General features: G+C 41.8%; 1 long non-coding RNA gene across 2 annotated transcripts in view; it reads right to left on the minus strand.

Annotated features, from left to right (window-relative positions):
* Positions 1–27995, minus strand: part of LOC113990043 — a 271781-nt gene that overhangs the window by 230764 nt on the left and 13022 nt on the right. Inside the window, exons 3-5 of one of the 2 annotated variants that reach the window (XR_005563806.1) lie at positions 16561–16685; positions 12947–13041; positions 8475–8912 (exon numbers count right to left, since the gene is read on the minus strand). This is a non-coding gene — a long non-coding RNA (uncharacterized LOC113990043). Of the gene's footprint in view, positions 1–4949; positions 5093–8474; positions 8913–12946; positions 13042–16560; positions 16686–27995 lie in introns of those variants that run through there. The other variant, XR_005563807.1, reaches the window with a different exon arrangement.

Raw genomic sequence — 27995 nt, forward strand, 5'->3', positions numbered from 1 at the left:
TTGAAGCTAGAACCCTAGCTATTTTCATATGTTGGAAAAAACCTAACAATGACAGGAAGTTCTTGGGCAAAATATTTTAATACAAAGTTCAGCCAGGTTGTTGTTTCTCCTTTACCTATTGCAGCAAATAGCAGATGAGATATGATGGATTCTTTATAGGCAGCTTTGTGAAAACTTCAAGTGCTTGCTATGTGTAGTAAAGTCTGCTGCTGAGATTATGATCAAAAAACCTAATACAGGACAAATGTCAGAGTGAGAAGAGAGCTAGGAGATGTTAATAGTATGCCTTTAATCGCATGCTGGCTCTTCATCACAAGGTAAATGGTTTGCTAGAGCTTCAGTTGTACTACAGTAACAGTTTGCTGAAATGAATGTCGCAGCATTGTTAACGCTGAACTACTATTATGTTCTTAAGTGTGCATGACTTACTTTTAACAGAACAGTTCAGCTCACATTTGTTACACAGACAATAGCGGCACTTTGGAAGCGGGTATAAAACTTTCAAATCTCCAGAGACACGTTCAATGTGACAGTAATTCACGGGTTGTTCAAAGCTCCCTTTGAACAGAAAATAGTCTCTTGCACTAATGCAAGCTGTTAGCCCTCCCCCCCATTTTTTTTTTAAACAAGTATTCCATTCATAAACTGGAAGTCGAAGTAATAGCAAAAAGTTTACAGCCACTGCTAAAAACATACAAAGAAAATCTAAAACCTTCTCAAAGTTAATCCATTTAAGCTGCAAACATACCCAGAGAGCATGAATTTCACTAGGCACGAAACAAGAAAATGGCATCATCTGTTGATGTGCAATAGCCCATCGTTTACTCAAGGCAGACAGAGGGAGCTGTTGCTATTGAAACGAGAGATGCTCCCAGACAGACACATGATTATATACAATCAACTAGTTTGAAAGACAACTGACACCGAAGACCTCATTTACTGAGGGCAAAGAGAAAACGCATCTGTAATTTCCCCCGTTTCCTTGTATAGTTTTCATCTCCTCTTTCAAAAAAGAACTAATAATGCTGAAGTGTTGTCTAACATTAAAAATAAGTTTTTCAAGCCTGCCTCCATTACAGCCCGTTATTGAAGCCAAGTAGATTTGAAGGCATTTATCCGCCGATGTGCCTTATACCACCGTGAGGGGAGTACTTACCACGCATGGACCAATAGAGGGCGTTGCAGACTGAAAGGACCAAGGGGCGCTTCCCATGTTGCCTCAGGGCACCACTGACCCGGGTTCAAATTGACTGCTGCAGGCTTGCAAAATGACCTTGGCCAAATCAGTTAGCTCTGGTCACCCTCCCTGCAAGAGTGTTTTGCCTCCCAGCACTGCTGATACCAGTTCTAGACAGGATCCGGCTCCAGTTCACCAGGCTCAGGCTATTTTCTCAGTGACCCTAAAGGCTAGCACCTAAATTGCTGAGGAACCAGTTGCCCTCAAACTCTAGGAACAGGAAGCTATGAGGATGTGTTCTGGATCAGACTGAAGTCCAGCTAGCTGATGTCTTCTATCTAGCAATTATTTAGAGGAAGGATAAATACAAATTTTTACCCCGCAACATTTTTTCACTTTGACAGGTAAGAGGTGAGTCTTCCCATGAGAGGTTTTATCTAGAGCATTAACTGCATTCATAGATATTAAAATGTTCATTAACTTGACTAAAACTTTCTGAAGTTTTACTAATACCCTCCAGAGCATTCTCTAGCAGTGAGATCCACAGGTTAATTAATTTCTGCAAGGAAAAAATATTTTCAAACTCTCCACTCAACAGCTTCATTTGTTGCCCTATTTTCTTTATGCGAGGAGTTTCTCAACAGGTTTTACTTTCCACCCCATTTACAGAAACAAAACCATTGTAGAGTTATCAGCTACATCACTGCTGTTGTCATGGGATAGGGTTTCACCACGGAGTGAGGAGAAAGCCAAAAACTCAGAGATGCATCCAGCAGAATCCAGTTGTAAAGCCCACAGCTTTAGGTTAGTTGCATAATGCCGTTTTCTTTGCACTTCTTGACTTTTGCTTTCTAGCAGCTTCATTCAATGCACTAACAGATTCCCCCATGCAGCACAGCAACATCCTTGGCCTCAAAAATTGTGACAAGACTAGCAACAATTAGCTTTAACTGAGTATCTGAAAACCTTTCATTAGCAGACTCCATAGCAAATAGTCTGCAATCCTCTTAAAGCAGGGAACTCAACTGTGAACAGGAAATTTTAGGAACACAGAAAACATGCCAAAGTATTTTCTGCTATATTGCTTTTGCTCATATTGGCAAGAACGTTGTGCTGTATGAAATGAGCTTTAGTTCAATATTTACTGCAAAAATAATAAAAAAAAAAAGCCTTGCAAAAATTAATGGCATTTTAACTGCTATTGGGTGAAACACCCAATAAAACAAAAAAACACAGGAAGCCAGCCTGACTTTCTGATCCCTTGCCAGCCCCACATCCTTGCTAGGCTTTGCTCTGTTACAGACAGCAAAGCAACAGAGGACAACAAGAGGGCAGAGATGGTTAACCATGTTTAGAAGACACCCTTTGGAAGATTACCAGAGAGATTATTTATTCCTTTTTGCTATGTCTCAGCTTTAACAGATAGAATCCTGGTAATTAAACAGGGAATCCTATTGCATGCTCCTATGGAATTCAGTGACTGACATCTACTCAATACCAGAGCTCAGGCTTCTTGCCCATACTTCATGCTGAAGTCCTTTGGTTGGGATTCCCCAGAGTACTCAGCCTACCTCACCTTGTTGCAGCCAGTGGAATAAAACCTCCTGACCTATGCAAGAATAGCATTTGCCAATATCCTAGCTGCTCTTTCTCCTGCCTTTGAATTTGTCTCCCTACTGCCACAGACAGTTTAATTGATGTCAGCCAAGTTGTTAAACCCCCTCGTGCAAGTACATGGACAAGAGATACGTAAATACTCTTCTGAGCAAAACCTCAAGATATCTACTCCACAGAGGGGATTCAGTTTCAGAATATAGCCCAAAACTTTACTTTCTACCATGTTTAATACTTTGATTTATATTCTCATTAGCATGGGGAATAGCTCCTATTAAAACTATTAAAGATAATTTTTGCAATAATATCAAAGGATATGAGTAGGCGTAATGATAGTACTAATGATAAAAATTAATAACATTCATTATTTTTAATCATATGTACAGTTGAAATGAATAATCAGGAAAATAAACAAGACATTTTATATGAGGGGATGTGAAAACACTATAAATTACCCTCTAAATTATCAGTTGTCCACTTAAAGCTTAATATTGCACTTTTGCAGACAGGAAAGTATTCCACAGGCAGGCCAGACAGCCAGGAACCTGTGACCAGCATAACATCAAGCAAATGCCTGTTCACCTCTTCTGTACCTGCATCCCCCCTCACTCTGACATACCCAGGAGAGTGTGGGAATTCAGCACTTTACTTCCAGGTGTGTATGAGAGATCACTGGATCGGGATGTTATTAATGCTGAAAAGCATCAGTAATAGCATTTCTTTCATCTCTACAGCTGTTCCTTTACCATTCTACTGGCCCTGTCTGTTCAGATCTTCAGCATGACACTATTTCTCACTCACAGGAAGGACAGTGCAGCCAACGCCTCTACGGACTTTGGCAGCAACACATCCTTTGTTCAAGATCAGTTGTCAGCACAAGCAAACGATGGAAACACTCATGAAACTTTGCAGGATTTAGCACTCTGACCAGTGCCTACCCAAGCTGTGTTTCACACAACAGCTCTCAGCAATGCAGGTAGAAAACTGGCCTGACTTAAAGCAAGAACTGTCCTGCCTTAATACATACACAGTAGTTGATTCTTCCAACCATGTTCCTTTCCAGCTTCAAAAAGTACTAACTTGTTTTGGATTTCAAACCTGCAAGACTAATGTCCAGCAAATAAGACAATGTATTTCCCATCCTTGTTTCGAAATCTCTAAAAACACAGCTCACACTAAGCACTACCTTCATAAATACTTAAATAGTACTTGCACCTTTTGGTCTTAAAGGTGGAGAGACTTCTTCTCGGGAGGAGGACTGTCATTCAGGTTTTAATTAAGGACAATGTGGCAGGTGGGCAGTCAAGCAAGAAATAGACCTCTTAACCAGTCAAGTTACTTTCAACAATAGAACTGCAATTTTGGTTTTCATTACATCTTAAGCGTTTTGCAAGAGCCTTTGCTTGATATTAAATTGTCCAATAAAATATGACAGTTATTTGTAAGTTGAAGTGATTTCATCTTCATAGTCAAACATAAGCTTTGCTGATGTCAAAACTTCTGTGTTTGTGCCATTTAAAACATACATCCTGTCTTAATTCTGAAATAAATGACACAGCTTTTGGACTGCAGATAGGTTGCACCTTTCAAAGTTTCACTGCCCCAAAGCTTCAGTAACTACACTATTCCAAAGCCTTAGTAAAAGGAGGGGGAAATCCAGGTCACGCAGGACTTTTTTGAAAAATATGGTTTTACCTTCTCCTCAGATAAGGTGCTAGGACAGAGAAAAAAACAGGCAGAGAAGTGAGCACTGAATGCTTATAAGGCCCATACCCAGCTGATGAATTGGAGTCACACACACTAGTTGTCACCTCAGTGGTTATTGGGGCCAGGCAAACCTCTCCAAACTTGGTCGTTGTTACAAAAAGTCCCAGCTGCTCCCACCACAAGATTCGCCATGCTAGGAATTGCAGTAGTAGTTCCCAAAAGAAGAATTTTCCTCCTGGGCCACTTGCCAAATAAGGCTAATTTCCATTATCTTGTCAGCTTAACACACCTGAGATCAGAGGAACAGTTTCACTAAAGCAAGTTGCCCACAAACTGACAGGCAGAGTCCCTTGACAACAGTGGCCAGGCTGTCCTATGTCAGCAAAAGCTCTTCATCAGCAAGAAAGAAAAAATCCAAAGTCAAAGAGGAAAAAAAAAAAGGGTCTCTTACCTCCTGCAGTATTTCACTTCTGTGTTCCACCAGCAAGGTCTTTGTCCAGGCCTCATACACCTATTAGTCTAGCACACAACATAGTGCAGGACAGTGGTCATGAAGTCTGTGACCTGTTCTTGGTGGGAGGAAGTCTTCACCGTCTGGAGAGAAATCAGAGGAAGGAGAGGCAATATAAGTCCTGCTCCGAGTCATCAGAAACACAAAAGGACTGTTGGTTTGGCCAGTTCGAGAATCACAGAAGGCACAATCCCTTTACTGTGTGTCCAGAGACTTTATATTTTGTGCAGCTAAAGGATTTAGATGCTTTTCCCCTCACGTTTGCTTATTTGCAAAACTTGCACTCTGACAACAACACAGAGTGAGTTCATTAATATCAGTGATGCCCTGTAAGCACATGGAGATGATGGAGCACCCAATTTCAGAGCACTGTGCAGATGGTTATACAGGACTTGCACAGACAGGATACACAAGCAAGTATATGTTAATCCAAAAAAACTTCAGGTTCATAAGTTCATACAACACAGGTCAGCTCCTGAAACTGGCTGCTTAACTCAATGGAGGAAAGAGCCCTTAAGACCTGTTACAGACTAGAACAGTCTCTCAGAGCTGAGACAGCCAAGGCTTACTTCCACAGAGCCCAGGGCAGCCATCCACACTCTCCACAGCACAGCACACCCAAGCCCTTGTCAAATCCTGTCACTGTCTAGACCATTTCGCTACCCCAAAGGGGAATCCCAGTGAGGTACCAGGCAATACTGCTCAGGGCAGTTAAGGCTTGCTGGTGTCCTCAGCCACTGGCTGCTCTCCACTACAGGGAGAGGTCTAGAGAGGTTCCAGGACTGGCTGCACCCAGGGACCCCTCCTGAGGTGAGTGAGGAGACAGAGAATTAACAAGGTAGGTATATGGAACCAGCCAAGCATTTTGTCTCTTCCAACTTCCCCCCTATGGGCCGTCCTGGAAATCAGGTTGGTCAGGGCCACTTTGTATTCAAGGCAGCCACCTGCCCCCTGTCAGGATGTGACCAACAAGTCCCAGGTCAGAGGCCCCAGCAGTCCTACCAGGGGAGCTGAATTGCTCACAAGCAATTTCTCCCTGGAGGTACAAGAGACAGAAGAAAGGTCACAGGCAGCTCCAGGAGTTACTTAGCTGCTCTTAGAGGTGCTGATCCCCAAGCTGTGGCAGCGCATCAGGGTAGAGAGAGGTATCACCCTATATCCACAGAAGACCCAGAAACCAGCACCAGACATCTGAGCAGAGCAGCATCTGATAAGGAAGGGTCATAAGTTTTAGGGTCATAAGTTTTAGGGTGCACAGCTGCAAGCTAACAACGGTCTCCTATACCACTTCCAACTGAACCTAAAGGTACAGGCCAGCCCTAAACAATCCCACGATGGGAAAACAACCAGAAATAAGCCCCCCACATACATCAGCCTCGTAGGTGAAGCCCAGCTCCCCCAGCAGCCAAGCAGAGCAGAGCGAGAACTAACAGCAGGTTCAGCCAAAGGCCCTGCACACAGAAAGGAAATACAAGGTGCTGAAACTGAGACATCCAGGGAAGGACACCAAGTTTGGGAAGGACACCAAGTTTAGGAAGGACCTGGGGTGTACAAAGACCTACCTACAGCGAGGGAAAGAGGAAGGGCCCCTCAGCTGGAGCTTAAATGGCAGTGGGAGGACCCTGCTCAGGTTAATTAATTAATTAATTAAGGTTAATTAATTAAGCAGGGGCTTAATTAAGGGCCCTGCAGGGCTGCTGCCCTTCGTTACCTGAGAGCAGGTCATCTCTCTGGGAGAAATAGAGCAAAATCAGACAGTCAGTTTGGACAAAAATCCCTGGCTTTTTGGTGTATCTTCCCTCATGTTCCTTGCATAGTTCTAGGAGAGACAGCCAGCTCCCAAGACATCTTCGTTTCCCAAAACAATCAGTGAAGAGATCTTCCAAAGTCAAGAGAGTTAGTTCACTGCCCAGAATCGGGGAGGAGGGATGAGAATGAAAGGTTCTGATCCTAATTTGAAGGGTGTTGTTAAAATCCCAGCCCAGTTAGTCTACAACGTAACAAAGTACTAACACAACAAGGTGGCAGACATGACACTGTGGCATTACAAAAGAACTATGCCTTTCCCTTAGAAATATGTGCAAGCACCTGGGAGGCAGTAACTGGGAGCAGAAGCTGGTGGCTCCTGAAGCCCTGCAGCCTGCAGCCCCCCAGACAGCTCCAGGGAAAGGAAGGGTCTGTCCAGCATAGGATTTACCAGCTGCGATGCCAGGCTGGGTGACTTCCTGTCAGTTTGGAAAGGCCCCAGCCTTCACTCACCTCTGAAGTCCTCTGTCATTGGCTAGGGCTGGAGGCTTGGCTTCCATGCGTCAGACTTCTCTTTTCTCCTGGCACTTGTTCCAGTGAAGAGTTGTAGGAGGCTTTGTGTCTGTCCTTCAGGCACAATGAAAGAAGCAGTGTGTGTCCTTCATACACCCACACGCTTATGCACAAATCTGATTGTAGAAAAGAGGCACTAAAGTGATGTCAGAGAGATTGCTAGGCTTCTCTTTGCTTTTATCTTTCCCCTTGCTTAGTATTTTAGTTGTGAGAGTCCTATGGACCCAGCCATATGCTCTCCAGTGAAATTGCAGTTCCCAACATGTCTTTGTGCTCTCACAGCAGCTCTGACACTTTCAGTGCCTGATCCAGTGCTGCTGTCAGTATATGTGACCCTGAGGGAATTTTCTGCTCTGCCCGAGATGTGGAAATGGATCATTATGGTTGGTTTTTTTACTCTGGCTTTGCTTTCAGAAACATCAGTTCCCAGATATGAAGGCATTATGTGGCACCCAGTAAGCTGAGCGGCCCTTGGAATGGGGAAGGTGACAGGCAGGCTGGAACTAGAGTAACTGGTGCAAGCCAGGACACTGAAGCCTGTTTTAAACCCTTTTTCCAGATACGGGCTCAGGGGGGCAGTTTTGAGGGTGCAAAACCCCAGCTCATCTGACTTCAAGAAAGAAGGGCAAGTCATGGGCTGTGGGCCTCAAATGAAGACACGTGTCCTTGGGCCTTAAGACCAAGAGTCATCAAACTCAGAGACTAAGACCTGTGTTTTCTGTACTTGAAAATGGAGACTAAGTCCTGAGTTTTCCAGACTTGAAAAAAGGTTCATGGAGCTGTTTTGGGGGCTCTAAAAATGAAACAAAGTCCTGTGTCTTTGGGGTTGGGAAAAGGGTTCCTGGGGCTGGGCTGTGAAGTTGGAGCAGAGACCAAGTCCTGCATGTTTGGTCTCAGAAACTGAGACTGAGTCATCTGTTTCTGAGCAGGAGGGTGGGAGGGATTGGGAAGATGTTGTGTTCCAGGCAGGCAGGAGGTGGGCAGGGTATGTAGACCTCTACCAGGGGTGGGGGTTTGGTCATATTGGTCCCCAAAGTTTGAGAGACCAGCCTACAACAGGCTGAACTCAATGTCTGAAAGAGTCTCTGGGGAAAAAGACACTTTTCATACTGTTTTTGTATGTCCAACTCTTTATTCAAGGTGTGTACAACAGCTGGAATAGTCGTTAACTCATTAGTTCACATTTAGACAATGCACAATTATGACAGCTCATATTTCTAAGACAGTGATTGATTTATGACCTTGCCAAAACCCACACTGCTATAATGAGCAGAAGTTTTAATTAGCTTAAAGATGGGCAGGACTACCCCCGGACAGAAGCAGAGCAGGCAGCAGCATTGTCCTCTGCACAAGCAGCCTGGCTTCTTCCTCAGAGATTCAGGGAACCCTGGGCAGGACTCTCCTTGTCTCCTTTCAAGGGCAGAAATGATGTGTCCCAGCACATGTATGGTTCCTGCTGGGCAATTTGTGGGAGCAGTGCCACTGGCCCAGTTGCCCACACTCACCAAAGACAAATGCAAGACTGAACCAGCTCCTCCACCCCTGGGAAGGAAGGCACTTTTCCAGAAAGCAGCCAAACAGCATCTGCAATTTGATATGTTACACTTATACAATACTTTCTGTGCTTATTAACTAATTATTGAGTGTTTAATAATCAGACAATATTTATAAACTAGTAATTCATTACTATTTATATACTTGTAAGTTGATTATTCAAAACATACTCAATATTAAACTATGCTACTTATAATCAAGTGATGGCAGCAATTTATCTACAACCATGTCAAGAGCTCCCTCTGGCATGATAGCGAGTAGGAGTTGTACTCCTACCTCCATGAAGGTGGTAGGAGCCAGGCAGGATCAGGCAGCACATGGGCAGTTGCCCAGCACAGGCCTTTTGCCTCTGCATTGGGCACATATCCAAAATATGCAGGAATATGAGTGGTGTGTTTCATTTTTATGAAGGTACTGTTGCCCTTACCAGTGTGACTTTCCAGTATCATTAAAATTAATAAGATGTTGATTAGCAAAGCAACAAGGAATAGCAGTAACTCTGTTACTTCTCAGCTTTTCAGTTTGCAGTCTCATATCTAGCAAACTTAAAAGTTGACTTGATCTAAGACTATTGTGTAGTGTAAGATATTGTTGCATCTATCAACACAGTGTAGAAATTTTAGGGAGGTGCAGGCTATGACAAATGCCATTTGAATCATTACTCAACTACACAATAAAGCCACAGCATTTTTACATTTTACATAGTTGCTTAGGTATAACTAAGAGCGTGAAGCTGAATATGCAAGAAGAATACATGAAAGCTCCTGTGCAAATTCTAATTAATAATGATGGCCTGCTGCAGAGGCTAATCACAATAATGAGAACCAGATAACAGCCCAGGAAGCCCAGTTAAAAAGTAGGAGAAGACTGCAACTTCAAAAAACTAATAGTATTTGTAATTGGAAAAAGCCCCTAGCAATCCAAAACAAATGCCCAAATAATGAAACAAATGAAGACACTGATGAAGTATTCAAACTTCAGGAGCAGATAGTCTTACAAAGTGATTCTGTAAGTCTCCATCAACTTCTAGGGAAATGCTCTAAACCCAAGCACTTTCATGGCGTACGGGGGCTCTCTGGTTTGTTGTACCTCTGTAGGATTACACTCTACAAGACAACATTTTAAAAGAAGCAGCTGAACCTAGTCCTCAAGCTATTGATTTTAGTCATGTTCTTTCAAGAAAGTCTATGTAAGTACTGGAGAAATCTCTGAGGGGAGAATAATTAATAGTAAAATGTTGATTCTTCTGTAGTAGAAGAAATGTTGAAGGAAAATGGTTGTTTTGGGCAAACTCTGGCCAGCAGCTTAGCCCCACGTACCTGCTTGCTCAGAATCAGAAGAGTAAAAGTGAAAAAACTTGTGGCTTGAAATAAAGACAATTTAATAGCTAAAGCAACACCATGGAAGGAAAGCAAAACAGGGAATTCATTCACCACTTTTCAGGGGTGGGCAGGTGTTCAGCCACACCCAGCAGAGCAGAGCTCCACCATGAGAGATACTTGGGAAGACAAATGCTGCATGTCACCTCTTTCCTTCTTCTTCCCCCAGCTTTTACTGCTGACCATGAGGACATGGTATGGGATATCCCTTTGGTCAGTTGGGGTCAGCTGCATTCCCTCCCAACTTCTCATGTACCCCCAACTTACTCAGCAGCAGGGCAGTGTGAGAGGCAGAAAAGACCTTGATGTTTATAAGCACTGCTCAGCAGTAGCTAAAACGTCCCTGTGCTATCAACACTGTTTTCAAAACAAATACAAAATATAACCCTTCTAAAGTACTATGAAGAAAATTAACTCTATCCTGACCCAAACGAATAAAATAGTAGAAGATAACCTTACCTATTTATAACTGAGGCTTAAGTGTTGCATTTTATGTTTCCCGAGGCTGACACTACAGCACATGATTATAAGTCTCAGGTCAAAAGTTTCCCGCGAGGGAAAGGAAGATGGCAAAAATCTGAGCCTAAATGTAGCAATTGCAACTTTAAACATTATCTTTTCATTGTTATAGGCCAGAGATGGAACAAATAAATAACAAACAACCTCGTGAACAGCAGTTTAAGAATAATAGCTAATAAACTAAATAGAAGAATTAAAAACCCCACTTCTGAGTATGCTGTTAACATCTGACTCCTATGGAGTAAGAACTGAAATAGTCATTAACACCAGTTTTATCTTATTTTTAAATGTCTTCAATAAGTATTACAGGAGAGCAAGTAGTTAATTCCACCACATAAATATTAACAAGTACTCACTGCCTAACTTTGCTTTAATGATTTCCATTTTTACATATTTCTATGAGGAGGAAAAGGTGCAGCACTTAGTTTATGGCCATGACTGAAGTTATGGAAAGAAGAAAATAAGGTGTAAATTCAAGTGTCTCAGAGTCCATAAAAGAGAAACTCTGTTTCTGCCCACTATTAAATATGATCAAAATGACCTGATCGTGAATATGTTTGTGTAGAAATTGTCAAATATGTATATAAGTCTCTGTAGATATAATTTATGTATTTGCAAATGATATTTGAGTTGGAAGAAACAAGTGATTCAATTAAATCCAAATGTTTCTCACATGCAATCTGGTAAAGTATAATTTGTTATCATTAAGCTATCTTTGCAACTTCAGAAGTGAGAACTATACTTTCATGTCTTTCAGAAAAACGTTATAGAAATTAATGGTCCTTAAATAGGTAAAAGGAGTAGGTAATAACAGATTAAAAGCAGTACTTGGCAGAGAGAAGAGCTTCCTCAATTAGAGATGTCAAAAAACCCTAAATTTGTAGTATGTGGGCATGTAACTTTATGAGAAAGTGTTATGAAATGACTAACCAGGTAATTGTAAAAATATAAAGTTATTCTATTCCTTTTCTGCATGCCAGCCGTTATTTTCCCATCCTTTGAGCCAGATAGTAAAATGTGTAGTATGTCAACTTTGCAATATGACCAGTCTGAAGTTGCCACCCTCACTGGTGGCAACTTCTACCCGCGTTAGAAGAGACTCCACCAGTGACTGAACCTGTGGGAATCTGCGAACAAAAGGGGAACGCTCAACACTGTGCCCTCAGGGACAAAACTGTTTCTAGGAAGTTACTCTGGGTTATCCACTGTGCCAAAATGTTGGTCTGCCAATTACAAGACATGGTAAACTCCCAATAGTGCAACTCGTTCGGGCCTCTCAGCTGCACAGCTGTTGCATTTGGCCTTGTACCCTGTTGTAAACTGTCAGTAACATCTGCCACAGTGTGAACTGTATGTTGATGGTTGTGTTACTGCATCCTGGCTGCTGCGTGTGCACAGTGTGAGCTTTCATCCTAGCAGTGAGCAAGAACAGGTCAGTGGGTGGGCGGTAAGGCTGGGTGTTGTCAGAGCGTGCTGTGCTAGGGTCATTCCCACTGATGAGCTGTGCAGGACTTTGACCTGTGCCATGTGCTGTGCGTCTCCCCTTGGAGTCTCACCACCTTGTGCTGACAGATACTGAAGGCTGCACATGCTGGTATTGTCATTAAGGTAAGAATTGTCCTTTCTGGTCTGGTCCTACGAGTTTACACACTTGTGCTAGGGAGCAAACAGAGTTTACAAGATACAGAAGATATACTAGTAGCTAATAGGTAGCCAATAAGTACTTCCCACCAATGCACCTGCACAGACCTTAACAGCCACTTAGTGCTGCAACGTCTGTGCTGATAAAGCACAGTCAGCAAGATTAGCCTTGTAGGTGAGAGAAACCAATTGTGAGATTGAGCAGGACCTGATGAAACGAGGATGCTTTTCAAAAGCCTTAGCACTTGACTTTCAGCTTACAAAGATCTCTTTTATAGCTTGTATTCAGGTCTGTTTTGTGTGTGCATGCCCCTCTTTTCTAAGAAGCCTTAACTCAGAATAATATAGTCGGAGGAACCTGGGTATGGCTGGCACAGGATAGAAAACATTGAATCAAAACCTGCCACCTAAAGAGTATTTGATACACCAAATCACCAGCAGCCCAGAAATTCAAATAGAAGATCTGATAAACCTGACCAAAAATCCCACAAAATTCAAGTTTTCTCATGCCAAGGTCAGGACTACCTGGTATTACCAGACGAATATGAAATGAAGCAGGACTTCCTCCTGTCTGGGTCTCAAGGAGTTTCATTTTGGCGTGCAGATGGACTGCAAGGAAGCTGCAACAAAACCAGTGAAAACAAAACAAAAAGTCTTCACCTGCACAATGTCTATTTTGGATATAATAAAAGTACTAAAAATGAGAATTTCTACAGATTTCTTTCTCAAGACCTCTCTTCAACTTTCTGCATACAACAGACAATCTTCAAACTCTTAGGGTCAGAAAAAACTCCTTAAGATTTTTGCATATAAAAATGTTTCCTGAGTTAATTTGAAAGGAAAGTGTCAAGAGTATTTCAAAGCAGACTGTTGATTATTAGAGAAATTGCCAACATTTTTTAATTCCATTTTCATTTGACAGCCCCTTGAGTGCTACTGAGCTAGGTTCCTTTTCAGTAAAATGAAACCATTCACTGAAGCACAAAGATGAACATCAGCTTCCTGGGAAGGTTAAGCCAGATGGAGTGGTGGACATAGACACTGCCTGTCAGACTGCAGATGAGAAGTTTAAGGTGGGCTGTCCCTGCATTTGGCTTTGAGGATCTCAGGCAACTAACACTTGAGTTCAGAGAAAAAATTATGGGGTAGTAAGAATAACATTTTTTGGGTGAAATTCCCAAGTATTATTCATTACATGGATTTCTCAGTTCTCCTGTCACTTGGGCTGTAGTCAGTCAGATTCTGCCCACTTTCAAACATATTTAGGATCAGTATTTCAGCTTCAAGAAGTAGCTGAAATGCTATCTATTCACTCCAACAAACACATGAATGTGTTCGATATCCATTCTATGAAACACATCCATCACCCTGTCTTCATAGTAGCTCTTTGTGGGCCAAACTAACCACAAGATTTCTTTTCTTATTTTCACAGCCTCAAAATAATACCCCGAAAGGAAAAACTCAAGGAGCTAGTCAGAACCTTATTTCTTAAATTTTTATTGTTATTAGGCTTAGTTATCCTCACCCCCCACCCACCCCTCCCCCCCAAATTATCCCAGTAGCTGTTTTGTCACAGCAAAGATGTCCAAAGTTACTGATGTCATTCTTCAAAACCTAGAAAACCTGAATATCTCTTTGGTGCCTCTAGCACTGTTGAAGGAGGTAAATATCCCTTCAAAACTGTGCCCCACCAAAATACTCTAAGAAGTAGCCATGAGACAAGAGGCTGATGAAGAGTTGCTTTATGTAAATGTTGCAGTCTGTGATGCAGTGAGATGTTCACGAGGGGAAGTGGAGGGGCAAATAGCAATTTCTTCACTCTCGTGACCAGTGACAGGACTAAAGAACGTAGCATGAAGCTGAGTCAGGGGAGATTTAGTTTGGATATCAGGAAAAGATTTTTCACCTGGAGGGTGGTTGAGCACTGGAACAGGCTCCCCAGGGAAGCGGTCACAGCACTAAGCCTGACAGAGTTCAAGAAGCGTTTGGACAATGCTTTCAGGCTCATGGTGTGATTCTTGGGGTGTCCTGTGCAGGGCCAGGAGCTGGACTCAATGATCCTAGTGGGTCCCTTCCAACTCAGTATATTCTATGTTTCTATGAACTAACCCCTTAGGCAGACTGCAAACAAGTAGAAATATCTCTCCTGTTCTGTACTCAGACAGGCACTGGGTTACCTCTCCAGAACAATAGTTGTCTCCCACAGGTCGTATTTCCTGTCTGCCAACAGGCATCCAGGTTCAGGCAAAATGAATGTCTAAACTATTTCTAGCTATTATCCTAGTGCTGGGCACATGCAGAATCACAAGGCGTCCTGTTTGCAGCAGTCCAACTCTGTTGTTTCCCCTTCTCCCACCAAAAAATAGCCAACCACACTCTCATGTTGAAGAATACAAATCAGGATCTATATTTAACTCCTCTCCCATGTGTATCTATGAAGGCATTACCTGTTTGAGGTGCAATTAGGTAGGTCATCTAACTTGTCTACCCCAATTATTTTTGCTTCTGCGTTTGTGCACCACTTTAAAACTCTTTCTTGATTTTGCTGTATGAGATATGACACAGAAGGAATCTGTCATGCTTTGACCTTTCTAGAGGGATGCCTGTGTGTCTTCTAGTTCATGAAGGCAACTTTTTCAATGTGAGAGGCCTGAACAAGATGTTGAACTTTGATGACAGGTCGCTACAAAGAGCGTATGATTTGTAGGGTGTCATGGCAGTTTAATTCTCAAAGTTGAGGGGATTTTCTTGCTAGCAAAACCTGCTTTCTTGTCTGACATGTGGGTTCTATGGACTTGATGCTGAAGACATTGAGTTGTACTCTCAAAAGGACTTACGCATTACTGCTAGGATTTTTTTCTCTTAATGATTTAAGTGTCTAAATTCTGTTTTTGAAGTGATTTAGGCCAGAGTCAGGGAAGTATTTTAGAATCCAAAGTTATAAAGTAGCTCAGTAGAGGGATTATCAAAACAGCTCATATATGCTTTCAAATCTCCACCACTGGGACCATTTTGAAGAAATGCACTTGCCAACACCCTTGGGTTCCCTATAGTTTTCAAAAATTCAAGCATTCCTAAGTAAGGAAGGGTTTATTTGAATATAGAGCACTGAAACAAATACAAATATTCTCTACAAGCAGCAGAATATGGTTGTGATTTGAAAAGGGGAGGGGGAATAAGGTTTATTTTTTTACAAAAATATGAAAACTTTAATGCGAAATATAAGTTAATCTCTTTAAAATGATAAACTAGTCTCTATTCATCACTTCTCTTCCCATGGACTCTTGGGGGAAAGTAATGATTGACACAGCTAGGCAGGGAGGAATTGTACCTGAAGGCTGGGTAGCCAAGGAGGCAGGATGGCCTCCAAAACCAGGCAGCATGTGACCATGGCATGTTATTGCCCACATCAGACCCAGAGAAAAAAAATCCCTGCAGCTTCCAAATCTATGATACACCCCTCTTCCCCATGAGAGTCAGACAGCTCAGCCAGGCACTAACTGGCTGTATTAGTGTGGGGCTGTGTGGTGGCATTGCCCTCCTGTGCCATTTAATGTTCCCTGCTTTGAGTGCTTCACCAGCACTACAACATGCAGGTATTTGGGCTTGGCATTTGGGCATGACTTCTGTTCTCCACTTCAGGTTTTTGATACTTGAAAGTCTCAGCCTGTTCTGCTAGCAGCAACTCTTTGAATTGCTTATACATGCATTAATGGAAATATCTATCAGTTGTGACTGGAAAAAGTGCTGTGCTAAGTGTTAGAAGAGCCAGTAAAAACATGTCCATGTATTTTTAGTCACCCTGGGATTAATTCCCAGGCAAGTTTTTGTTTACAATGCTATATTTACATGGAACAGCCATGTGGAATAGGGATATTCCTCCTGACAGCTGCTCTGCTTTCCTCAAAGCAGTGGAGGGAGAGATTGCTTCAAAATCATACCTGCTGCATTTCTGTCTCCCTCCAAACACCATCACAGGTGCAAAAGTGACAGATACCCCAGTGCAATCCCTCTGCTTCTCACAGCTCACGTTGGTAGGCTGGGGACACATGTTGCCATCTCCTGCCAGGAATGCCCCAGACAGAGATCTCAACCCTACCCCTGGGGAGACATGGTCTAGATGTTGCCCCATCACTCACCTCTCAGCAATGAGGCTTGCAAACAGTGTGTCCCTTCATTCATCTGAGGGAAGCCACTTGTTTTAAGGTGTGTTCATTGGCCTGCCCATGCTCTCCACTATGTTCATTTAGGACACTGTCATTTCCTAGAGCAGAAGACAAAAATAAATTGAGTGTATCAGCGATAAACATGACATCTTTTGAAACTGCTGATCTTCATTTTACATATCTGAATTTTTAAAAGCAACTGCTATTTGCTCTTCCCCTGACTCCTGTTAAGTTCTGATCTCTGAGTCCCCTTTGATCTCATTCACAGGCTTGGTGTGCAGGAAGAGTTTCTTTCAATCTTTCCTGACTGCAAATACGAGGTCAGAGACTCTTCTAGCCATCTCATTTCCAGAGAGGCAAAACTAGTCAGGCCAGAATTTTGGAAGACCCCCCATCAATATTTTGGTCCTACACTGAGGAGTCCTGCTCTTGAATAATGTCTGGCAACTGCAGCTTCTCTTAAGGTGATGTAGAAGAACCAACCACCATGCTAGCAACTTTTACAAGACCTTTGCTAAAATAGTCATTCATAGCTGTGCCTACCTCGGTGGCTCACTACAGATATCATAATTGCTGAGGAACAGAGATGAACATAACGTGCCCTGTGGATATTGCCTTTTACCATTGCATTTTTCTGTGCAGGATTGAGGTGTTATTAGTAAGCAAGGGTGACGACAGCTGTGTATCTCTGGATTCTTCTCATTAAATAAGGCAAGATAAGAAGCAAAGCCTCACTTTAACCTGTCCCGTTATCATGGCAGCAGGAGAACAAGCACACTAGACTGCCTTGTTCCCACAGAGAAACCCATGAAGCAGTACAGTGAGAGAAGTGCAATTGCCTAAAAGGATGCAGGTAGTCCAGACCAGTGGCTGGACTATTCCCCTGTTGTCATCCTGCCTTTACTTAATGCTGGGGATACAGGGCAGGGACGTATCACCCACCATCAGAGCCTGTATTGCACATTTTAGAAAAAGCTTCCCCACAAAGGAATTTCCCCCCCTACTTTGCCAACATGAGCATAGCCAGCCAAATGTTCAATCTCATTCTGAAAAGCCTGACATCTGACCCTGTTGAAAATTTAACAGTTTTTTTTCTTCCAAGTTATGCTGAGCTGCATAATAGAAGGGACGTTGTCAAAAGTTGCCATAGAAATGGGAAAAGAAAGCAAAAAATATTACAAAGAAAGATAACAGATGACACTGCGGCATGTGAGGTCATAAAACCCTGTCCCCCATCTTTCTGAGCAGGACGAAGTGACCCAAGCCCCTACAGGACTGAGGCAACTTGGAGAAATACAGAATAAACACCCGAAAATCCCTGAAATGCAAGAAGTGAGTTTGCCAGCTTCAACAAGCAGATCAACACTGCAAATATTCCCAGATCCATCTTCCTTGAGTTAGGCTTCCCAGTCCAGAATTCAGTTCCCTCAAAGAACATTAGCTGTGATTTACCTGCCTGAAATACACCTATTTCCCTTGGTATAAATGGGCTTCAAAGGTATTTTTCTTGTTCAAGTGAGCAGACCAAATTTCTGTGAGCTTGCTACACATGGAGATTGGAGAGTTCCTTCTCTAGTCAGCCAGGCCTAACTTTATGTTGATCATAAAGTTTGTGAAATCATTCCTCCCCAGGCAATTGCTACAGGTTAATTACTTAACACAGAAATTATTTCTAAGCTGTTCTGCAGGTGACTTTTTGCAGATGATTCAAGTCATTCCTGCATTCACAAAACTTCTTGGCACTGGGAACTTCATCTTCCTTCAAGTCATCAAATCCACAGGACAAACCTCTAATTTCCTTTTTGTGCTGTGCTGGGACCACTGCAGTCCACCTTTCTTTAAAACCCCCAAGGAATGTCTTAGTCTTCTAGAGATATGAGGAGAAAGAAGGTGTTTTCTGGGAGTAAATATGATTTGTAGGCAGGTATATGGCCTGACAGATGATTTCAGTTGTGGTGAAAGAAGTGTGGAAGGCTTATTGCCAAAGAAGGAACAGTCTACAGAAGCTCTGAGTTTCATCACAGCATTTCTCAATAGCTGTGAGGGGTACCTAGCACACCAGCAGGACTTCGTATTTTCAATGTCAGATTAAAATGGAGAAACACTCCATCAAACCAATGGCAACAGATCGTAGGAATGAAATTTGAAGAACTGACTGGGTTTGGGCCTTTTTGTGTGCAGAAATGTCTGGGTCTGCACTTAAGGCAGCATGGGGGATGAGACAGAGGAGTACTAGCCCACTGAACAGTGGACACCGTAGGTCCTGAGACAGGGAATACCAGCAGAAGACATGAAACTGTAACATGATTAGCTAGACTGGCCTATCTGCTACTGCAGGGACAGGCCAACCAGGCTACAATTTCAACATAACCATCTAGTATGGCCCAAATGATGGATCAATATAAATGTCCTCTCACTTGGGATAAAAAAAAAGTAAAAATAAAAAAGGACCACCCTTAGCACTTTCCACTTCCACTGCTATTAGGAGCAAATAAGCATATATCATAGCAGCATTAGGTGCCTGGCATTCAGGTTAGCCGTGGAAGGAGTAAGGGTTCAGCGGTCACTTGTATATGCTCCTTACCTCCCTTTCTAGTTTTTTTGCCATTTTCCAGTTATTAGATTCTGTGCCCTACTACATTTCAGAAAAAGTATTAAGCTATTCCAAATTTAACTTGAAAATTAAAGCAAAGTAAAATGACACTGAGAAATCCTAAATACTTTTGCTCCCAAATGTATTTCTCACAAGCAGATTTTACTGACTTAAGTACTGTATGCATGAATTCTGGCTATGTGATTTAATAAATGCCCCACAGATTGGTTTCAGTTTGTTTGTTTTCCTCCTAAAGGACTGCGCTGCCACTGCCTTCAGTTGAAGAGGATTTCAGCAATTCCAGTGCAGGGCTAACTCTAAAGCTGTTTTTTGCTGATAGCAGAAGATCTGTAGTCCTCCTTATGCTCACCTGTAATTCAGATGAATGTCCTGTGCTCCTAGATAAGCACAAAGTAAAGCATTTTCTATCAAAGAATGCTTTTGGGGAAAAAATGGTGATCTGGTAATATTACAGTATTTTTTTTTGGAGAAAGAACCTTTCTGTTTGCCTTCACTTTTTTTTCTTATGCCAGAGTGGGTCTAGGGAGGGAACAAGGTGCAAGATGGTAACAATCTAGACATCTCAGGTTGGCATGTTGGGTTGGGTCTGGGGTTTTTTTTGTTGTTTTGTTTCCTTAGACAAATACTTCTATCATTCAATTCCAAGTGACTGTTCCTTTCCAAAAGTTCCTTTACATCTTACATTAAAATGTCTTAAAACTTCAGCCAAATACCAAAAAAATAATAGCAATTAAAAAAAAAAAAAAAAAAGAAGGGAAAAATTTACTCTAAAATATTTTAGTTGACTAAAACTTGGTATTCTCTGTCTATTTGGTATCAACCTGAAACAGAGTTTTTCTTTTTATTCCTGAGTACATAGGGACTGATGTGTCTCTACCCTTCTGTTGTGTGTCTACCCATTTCCAAGCAGAATTGATTAAACGACCCACAGGATCACAACTGAATTAACAGGCTCTGTCAAAATATGAGGAGATTCATTACCCCACTGGCAATTAGTTGCACATTTTTTCATCTTTCCTGTTTAATGTGAGAACAAGACAGGACCTGCAACAGACATCTGTCTAAGCTGAACCTGCCACAATAAATGTCCAGAGCTAAATGTAAAAGAGAGCTTATGAACAAAGCATCTTGTTTTGAGTCACTGAGAGGTCCTAGTAACAGGCTGCTATCATGCCAGTTCCTTTAAGCTGCATCTGACATCTCTCTCTTGTCTAAACAACTGAGATTTTCAGGGACAAAAAAATGATGGACAATCAAGAATAAAAATGCTGAATCAGAAGCTTCAGTAGTACTTTCATAGTCATACAGCAAGGCTGAGCTTTAAAAGGCAAAAATCTGTCAGCAGAGAAAAACAAACAATACCCTCTGAATTTTTAGGGAAATCTAATGAAAGTGAGAAAGATCTTGCACACAGGAGAGGGAGCACATGGGTGTTCAGCAGGAAGATGATGAGCCAGTCTCAGCTGAGTGGAAAACATTTCACTGCCTGCATTTGGCACTGAAACTTTAGTATATTTGACAGGTCATTTTTACCAGATTTCCTCAAATAAGGGTCAAACTATTTTAATTTCTTTTTTGTGAATACACAAACATGAGTGCACACGACTGTTTCCATGTGTTGCATTCAAGATACGCTTAACAGAAGTTTTTAAAAACATCTGTAGAAAACAGGACTGAAAAGCAAAAATATCTGCTCAAGAAACAAAGTGCTGAGAAATTTCAGTCTACGGCGGGAACATCAGTATTAATTTGGGAAAGGCAATAGATGTAATTTTGGTGAAGGCAAGAAAAATTTATATCACCATCATCTGTGTAAGGTTTCTGCTGTCCACAACAGATGTACACCAAATCCTTTTGTCCCAAAGTTAAAATTCACAAAATTGCACATGCCTCCCCTTAAACTGCAGCTGCAGATAGAGACTAAGAAATACCTAAATCCAGACAGCAGCAGTTACTTATGGGTGATTGATTCCCAGCCCTACATTTGCTTTAGACACAGATCAGCATAATCCAGGTGAGCAGAAAGGAAGCACAAGGTGGAAAATTCTCAACTTTTTGTTCAGAGAGATATGTCCTACCTGTCATTGGGCAGGCAGCCCACAATCCTCTCCCTAAAGGAATTGAGGAGTGCAGTGCCGCTGCCTTGCAGGGAGCCTCATGCTCTCAAATCTCCTGAGCACTTTGGAAAAAATCACCTACAGAAACATTAAGCCTTTGCTTTTGAAACTTAAGAGATCTGAAGGCTCACTTCCTATTAATTTTAATTCATTTCAAAATCTCTGGAAAGCCAGCAAACCTGGTTCCCAAGAGATCCTCCGAGTGGGGACAACTTTGCACACACAGCCATCTCTGAAAGCAATTTGTCAGCTGCCACAGATGTGCAGGATGTACCCATGCTGCCATGACCAGCTTGGCTTCAGAGAGGCCTCTGGTGCTGCAAGAACAACAGAAGTTACCTAATATTGAATATTTTAGATTATCTCATCAGTTAACTAATGACTAATGGGAGATAAGCCTTTTGGCATTTTTCCTCCAGTTGTGAGCACTGAACTCTTGGGAAACTGATGCTGGGATATCTCAGAAATGGTTCTTCCCAATACTGTGCTGCAGCATCCTCTCAGGTAAATGTACAGCCACCCTCACCTTCACACTGATGGTACAACTGTACCTTGCAGTGTCACCCTTAACAGCACAGCTTGATACAGCCCCTAACAGACTGATTCAAGGTCTGGGAGCAATACAGCTGCCCTGTTATAAATCCACCATCCCCAGAGTGGGAGCTTGACCCGTGCTGAGCCTTCAGGCCTTGCTGCAAAACCATGTTAACACATAACCCTGCTCCCATATCCATCTGAGGGGCAGGGGTTATTAAGGGAGACCAAAGTCATGCTCTACTGAGAGGAAAAAGCCCATCCCACTTATCAAAAGACCGGTGCAGTCCCACAAGTCAAAGTGCAGCCCCAGAGGCAAGACAAAAATGTCTACACATCTCCCTTGATAATGGGTCCAACACCATTTCTAGGATTATGGATAACCACTCTCCATGGTGCTGTTATATGGAGAGAACAGCATGCTTCAAGGAGACTCACAGAAAACATACAGAAAATATAGAACTTAATAAAAACAAGGTCAAGAATTTTGGTAGCCGATAGGCCAACTGCAGTCAAATTCACAAAAATAATTTTTGATGCTTTACATGTATGAAGAAAATAAACAAATATTCAGTAAACGTAGTAGCTAAGAAGCAAGGCTCAAACATCTAAACACTTACCAAACTGTGAAATAAGTTACCCTTTAACCTTTGTCTCTATTTTATATGCTTTATAGCTATAATTTGTAGCAGAGATAGATGTATCTGTCCTAGCTGTTGCTTGAAACATAGCATTATCACTACATAAAATACATTTGAAAGGAGTCAATTAAGATTTTTTAGAAACCATGCCCCAAAACTAAAGCCAGCTAAACATCTTCTGTTATAGACTCCTCCAAGCTGAGGAATTTTGTTGCCTAGGCAACCTGCTCACAGTGTATCTGTTCAGACCATGCACACTGTTTTAAATAGAAATACCATCCATTTAATGCACAGCTGATTTTTAGCAAAAGGTATATATGTGTAATACATACAGATCGTGTATTTGTTTTGCATTAAGAAGCTGATTTGCTCATGCAGTACTCGCAGAGGCTCATATGAAGTGTAAATCTAAGGACGAGTGAATAAAAATGTAACGGCGCTGAAATAGCAGTAAAGCCTCATTAGCAGGGTGGGATTGTCAGCTGCATGGAGAGCCCGGCATGTATGAGACGGTCCTGCTGATCTCATCACAGAGATGTGAGGAATAATTGAGCAGACCTAGAGGGAGTGTATACAGCTATTTTGCTTTGCTTCATTATATCCAATTAGAAACTGGTCAAGCAAGTGAATCAAATGACTTTATGATGCCACTTGAAGAGATACTGGCTAAAGACAGAATCATGCAGGTGTGTGAAAAGATTTCCCCATAAAAACACTCCTCTAATTCCATACCTAATGTTTTTTTCAAGAGTCAGTAGTGCTAGCAAACGGTGTGGTGTTACACATTATTGGATCCCTTGGCAGGAAACACCCTGGCAGTGGCCAAGCACAGAAGAACCTAGGAGGTGTTCAGTGTAAGGCTCAGTACCTTCTGTATAGCTGGGTACGGCAGGTGATGATTTCTGTGAAGATATTAAAATTTCCTGGACAAAGCTGCCCAAAAGATGTAGAGTGTTGCATTACCAAAAAAAAAAAAAAACAAAAAACAACCAACCAAAAAACTTTCTGAAGAAGTTGGAACAGAGGGACTACAAGACCTCAGAGAAGAGGTTGGGCTGTAAGTAATCACAGTGACCAGTGGGACTTGTATTGATGGGCACTGCCTACATTGAAAAAACGGGCACTGGAACAGTCAAGCTGACAAGGGAGAATCAACTTTTGTGTGAGTTTCTGCTTATCAGAGACATGATCTTTACAAAGGTATCACTTAGTGAAGCGATGCCAAACTATCTGCTTCTCAGATGGCATGTTACCTCTTTAGCCCATTGAATCATTACCAAATCCCTTGTACTGCCTTTGCAAGGAGAGACTTTCCACATGAAGATAGAGAGAAATGTTTGGTACTGAGACAGGAGAAAATCCTTAACCTAACTCTGCCTGGCATGGTTTTTAAATGGCAAACTCTGCTTTTGTATAGCTTAAGTTAGTTGTGGGAAGCCTTGTGTATCTTACAGGATGTCAAAAGGCTCAAGGTTGTTCTAGGTGGTATATGGGACAAACTTCAGAGATGGTATCCCTGTGTGAGCGTCAGTTAAATGCTGTGTAATACATTACAAGAGTGGTGACATTCCAGAAATACTTACATTTTTCTGGTTGCTTTTATGTACTGTTATATGTTTGATGCCTAATACTTGGATAATGCACAGTAGTTGCACATGTGTAAGTGGGCAGGCTTAGCTGCAAGCATGGTTCCAGCAATTAAGTTGTTTCCCCAAATCTATAAATTCTACTTCAGAGTTGTTTGGGTGACAGTGCACCATTGATTCTACCTTCTACAGAAAGCTTGCAAAGCAAATCAATAGGACTGTACATTTGGAGGTCCCTGATGCAAAAAAAAAAAAATAAAAAAAATCACCTGCCATAAATACTACTATGCTAAGATAACAGTTTGTTTTGGAACAAGATTATGCTAAGACATTGAATTAATTGACCTGATTTATTGCCACTTGAAAAAGGTTATAAATTATGCTGACCTCAGCTTTTGTGTCCACAAATACCACTACCTAACCGTCTTTATTTTCCTTCTTGTAATTTTTTATTTGTTTAAAAGCCTTATTTGCTTATAAACCCCATACATTTACAATAATTCTCCCATCCTGCACTGCAGGTAAGGAGCATAGAAACAAGGAATACTGAGAAATTTAGCAGAGGTAAGTGGCTAATTAGATTATGACATAGGCATTGGTTAGGTAATTTATGATCCTCAGAGTGCAGATATGCAAACAATTCCTTTCAAATAAAGGAGATTTAACTTTCATTCTTCCTTTGATCTGAACTGAATTCTTTCACAGATTATTGAATCTTGTAGGGAGATGGAGGTTCTGACCTCTGTTTATTTATTCCATTTTGCTATTTAACTTCAGTTTGCTAGAAAAAACAAGGACAAGGCTGTGACAGTTCACAGAGATGCAATTTGTCTATTGAACTTAGCTTGGCATCTGTTAGACACACAAAGAAACAAAAGAAACTGCATAAATATTCATCAGCAAAGAAGTCAACCACGATGCAGGATTTGAAGCATTATATGTTATTTTTATAATGATAATAGTGATTCATCAGCCCTAATGATACCTCAGTACATTGCCTGACTGATCTTTTACTCGTGTGAGTATAATTTATTTTTCCATTTTATGTCCTGCCTATCATTTGTTCCCAAAATAAGGAAGCAGATTTACATAATAGAATTCTACTTGGTAGTACTGGACAGGTTGGAGGTTTTTCTTTCGGGTAGTGACAGTGATATCAGCTCGTTGTTCCCTTTGCATTTCATTTGAATAAAACCTATAATGTGACAAGTAGAAGATGGCACTGCCTTACAAACAGCTAATTGGGGGAGGAATTATGGTGTAGGCATGAGGTAGCAGGGACTGAGCTTTGAAATCTATCATCACCTCTTGAGAAAAAAATACTTTTTCAGCCTTGCTTCAAAAGCTAGCTTTCTTTGTCAATTCTGTTTATCCTTATAAATGAATCTTTTAATGACTTGTTTTTCTGGATTATATGTCTGCCAGAACACAGAGAAAAACTATCCTGTCTTACAAAAAGGCAGAGTTCAACTTAACACCTTACTACTACAGCTATTGCAGCTGGGATTTTTAACACACTGAAGAAAGTCATATTTTTAAAAGCGCAGTAGAGTCCTCAGTCTAACTGACTTTCAATAGGTGCCTAAATCACTCAGGGTCTTTTTCGTGTATGCCTGAAAGCCCCTGAAAGCTGATGGGGAAGGATAGGTCATTCTTCTAGACACAAGGAAAATTCTGACCTGAGCTCATAAATGTACAAATATTCTACAATGCATCACAAAATTGCCTACAAATCATCTGAGTTCCATTTAAAATGTGAACTGAAGGCTTGCTTGATTTGTTGGAAGAAGGTAAAGGGAGAAATACACAAATGCCTTGTTGCACTCAAAGGATTGCAAAAAGACTGGGACAGATTTTATTCAAAAGAAATAAAAAAAAAAAGTGGACATATTACTTGAAACCACCAAATATGCAAGAAAAGACTCTTCAAGACAAGCTGCAAGGGGTGAGTGAAGATGACAAGTGGAGCACCAAAAGGTCTGCAAAGAGCTGAGATACAGCTACAGTCTGACCCTGCCAGGCTCTGGTAACCTCTGGCAACTCCAGTCCTGAGAGCAGATAGTGTATTGAATTGTGCTCACTGGGAGGACAGCCGAACACAGGAGCAAGGGCTCAGAGGGGCTGCAGAATCTCAGACCTCAGGGGCCTTCAAGTCCCAAGTGGACAAAGCCTGAAGCAAACGTGTCTGGAAGCAGTGCTGGCCTTGCCCTGAGTGGAAGCTCGACCTCTCCCTCTAGCCTTAGGCTTTCTAAAGGCTCACAGCACACAAGTCAGTAACAGAGAAACCTGGTATATTTACAATATGGGCTGAGTGATTTCGGCATCACCGTAAAACACCACTTATTCTTGCAGAAAATAAATGAGATTTTGATGAACTGTGCTGTCAAGGTATGTTCATTTCAGGTCTCTTGGGAGATGTTTTCCCTAACAGTCTTGTCCTGCCCAAACTCACTCCCTCAAAACTCATTCTTTACAGTCTTGTGGTTCTCCTCAAGGTACATTCAGCAGCACTGGAGGTCACAGGGGTCCCTAGCAAACACCCTCCTTGTGCCTGTGGCTCCTTTCACCTATTCTTTGCTGAGCTCTGACTGGGATGGAGTGCATTGTTCTGCACTGAATGGAGCATCTTGCATAAATAATACACATCCCTTTCCCTCTGCTCATTTCAGAAAACATTTTTGCTTATTGCCTGCTTGGTTAGGAACCATGAAACCAAACAAAGTAGGTCTGGGAGGCACCTCATGGGATCACCTCATCCATTACCCCTTCCCTAAGGCCAACAGAGTTAATAACGGAACAACAAACTTGCAAACTCCAGCTGCCAAGCTTTGAAAGTTTGGCTTCTCCTAAAGAAGTACATTGCTCTTGTCAACATGGGACAATATGCATGTGCTTGCTGATCTGTGCACAGATTAATTTTAAAGTGTACATTGTGCCCAGACGGCCCTCTGCTACCATTACATGCATCAGTAAGTTTCATATTATGCAACTACCAGCACTTATGTTCAAAGAAAGCGCTTTTTGCTCCTGACAAAAGGTAGTTGCTCTGGTCTCATTAAAAGACAAAAGCAACGAAAGATAGGTCCTTTTGAAGCATCATCTTCTGCCTATTCTCTTAGAAAGCGTCTATTATATTGAGGAATGCATGGGTAATTTTCTGCACCTCTCTTTCATGTAGCACAGCTGATTTCTAAGGCATCTCTTCATTGGATTTGACTGCTCACTGAGTGTTAGCCATTATCAAATACTCCTTCCATTGCACAGTTTCTCTGTAGGTCATTTCCCTGAAGACATATCCATACAGGAAAAAAACTGTTGTCTTTTCTCTCTTCCTTGTTTCATTTAGCACTAATTTATGGTCATTTCTGCCTCTGTAAAGCTGGATTTAGGAACATTATGTAACAAGGAGCCCAGATACCTGAGCATGATCTTTTTCCTCCCTAGAAGGTTCTGTGTATTAAGCCTGGTCCCAGGAGAGTCAGAGCAGTCACAAAACTGTTCTAAACCAGAACATGGACACCAAAGTCCTGTGGTATATCAGCAGCTAAAGCAGTCTGACAGGCAATCTGCAATACCTGCAACACAGGGAGCCCGAGGAACTTAATTCAGGTACCTCTACACAGGGTCATGCATCAGCTCTGAGACAGATTAGCAAAGTAGCCTCAGGCTTTTAGCCGGTCCAGCCTACAACTGGACTAGAGTAGATGTGAGCTGTGTGGCTCTTAAAGAATGCCTGCCTGTTCCTTGCAACTCACTGTGTCCCAAAACTTATGGAAAATATACTTGACACTGAGGTGGGCAAACCATGGCCATCATTTCAGCTAATGGAGAGCACTCTCAGTGATCGAGGAGCCTTTGGGCACAGCAGCATCTCTGAACCCACAGTTCAGCTGCAATGTACTTTGGAACCTTTCCA

Source organism: Pipra filicauda, unplaced genomic scaffold (genome assembly GCF_003945595.2).
Source record: "Pipra filicauda isolate LSUMZ 115617 unplaced genomic scaffold, ASM394559v2 scaffold252_size1811890_pilon, whole genome shotgun sequence".
In the NCBI taxonomy this organism is placed as follows: Eukaryota; Metazoa; Chordata; class Aves; order Passeriformes; family Pipridae; genus Pipra; species Pipra filicauda.